This window comes from Helobdella robusta (genome assembly GCF_000326865.2).
Source record: "Helobdella robusta unplaced genomic scaffold HELROscaffold_112, whole genome shotgun sequence".
NCBI lineage: Eukaryota > Metazoa > Annelida > Clitellata > Rhynchobdellida > Glossiphoniidae > Helobdella > Helobdella robusta.
In genome coordinates, this window is record NW_008703630.1 from 24,379 (window position 1) to 26,479 (window position 2,101).

Consider the following 2,101-nt stretch of genomic DNA (forward strand, 5'->3'; position numbering starts at 1 on the left):
AAGACATCCAAAGTTGTTCCAATTGCAAAAGAAAGAGGTAACTCAGAGGGTAAAAACTTTCGACCTATATCTTTGTTGCCTGTTTTTTCGAAGATTATTGAAAAATTGATGCACAGTCGTTTGCTCAAATTTTTTGAAAAAAATAACATTCTTTCTAATCATCAATTTGGTTTTCGAAAAAACCACTCAACTGAAATGGCAATACTGGAACTGATTCAAAAAATTGGAGTCGCAAGTGAAAAGAAAAATTATGTAATTGGAATATGTCTCGATCTTTCAAAAGCTTTTGATTGTATTGACCATTCGATTTTATTACACAAACTTCATCACTATGGTATAAGAGACTCTAGTTTGACTTGGTTTCGTAGCTACCTTTCATCTAGATATCAATTCGTTACTTGGAACAATAAAAATTCAAGTAAATTGATCAACAAAATAGGCGTTCCGCAGGGCAGCATTTTGGGACCATTGTTAATCATAGTGTTTGTGAACGATCTACCGATGGCCTCGAAATTTTTTAATTATGTTTGTTTTGCTGACGATACAAATGTGTTCATCAAAGGAAAAGATATTAACATGCTCATCAAATATACAGAAGAAATTAAACATGTTAATTCTTGTTTCTCACTAAATAAACTTACTTTAAATAGTTCTAAAACGCAAATGATAATCTTTGGACCAACTCAATATTTAAACTACAAAGAACCTTATTAAATTAAAATAAATAATATCGATATCTACGAAAATAAAACAGTTAAATTTCTGGGCGTTCATCTAGATCAAAAGTTAACGTTTCGTGATCACGTTAATAGTGTTGCAAACAAACTTGCCAAATCAACTGGTCTGATGAACAAGGTGAAATTCTACCTCACAAAAAAGTGTCTGAATTTGTTGTATCACTCACTTTTCATGCCACACGTGATTTATTGCAACATTGTCTGGGCTGGAACGTCTCCTTCAGTCACGGATCCGGTTAAACTTATGATGAAAAGGGCCGTCAGAACCATCACCATGTCAACGATGAGGTCTCATACCAAGGAGTTATTTACGACAACCAATAATCTTAATTTTAATCAATTGAATATTTATCGTACTTTGATTTTTGTGTATAAACAGCTTAATAATCGATTGCCTAATACGTTTGCTAATTATTTTAAACATGCTAACAGTCATAGGATGTCTAATTATTTGCAATCGAATAAATCAAAAACTAACATTTTACATTCGCATGTAATCTGTAAGGGTCCTAGGACCTGGAATAACATTATTAAGAATGGTTTTCAATATAAGGCGAAATCGGCTACTGATTTTAAAAAAAAGTTAAATCGTTTTTAATAATTAACAATTATTAAAATTATTAACCTTATTAATAATGTAGAGATGTTTGTAAAATCACTGAACATTTAATAAATTATATAAGAAATATAATATAATGTATTAAATAATTATAATGTATAGAATATAATGTATTTACTTCATGAAATTTATGTTCACTATCTATAAACAATTTCTGTTGATATTTTTAATGCGATTATAATTATCTATGAAACATTATTTTTTAGTTAACTACCTTTTGTTTTATTATCTGTTATTAACATACTAACAACTATCAATATTTGATATTAACCTACTAACAACTAACATACTAACAATATTTGATATTAACCACAAAACTCTGAACATATTTGTTTAGGTGGCTGTGCTAGATGAGCCCATTATGGGCTCGATGACATTCATCCTGTCTCTTATTTATTATCTTTAATTTTGAGGAGCAAATAAAATTTCGTTTCGTTTCGTTTCGTTTCGTATGTATGTATGTATGTATGTATGTATGTATGTATGTATGTATGTATGTATGTATGTATGTACGTATGTTTGTATGTATGTATGTATGTATGTATGTATGTATGTATGTTAAAACCAAAACATGATGAGTGACACTGAACCGTCAAACATCAAGTAACAAATGGATTAACACTTTGATTTGTCGTTAATTGCACATGTCGTTAATTGTATGTATGTATGTATGTATGTATGTATGTATGTATGTATGTATGTATGTATGTATGTATGTATGTATGTATGTATGTATGTATGTATG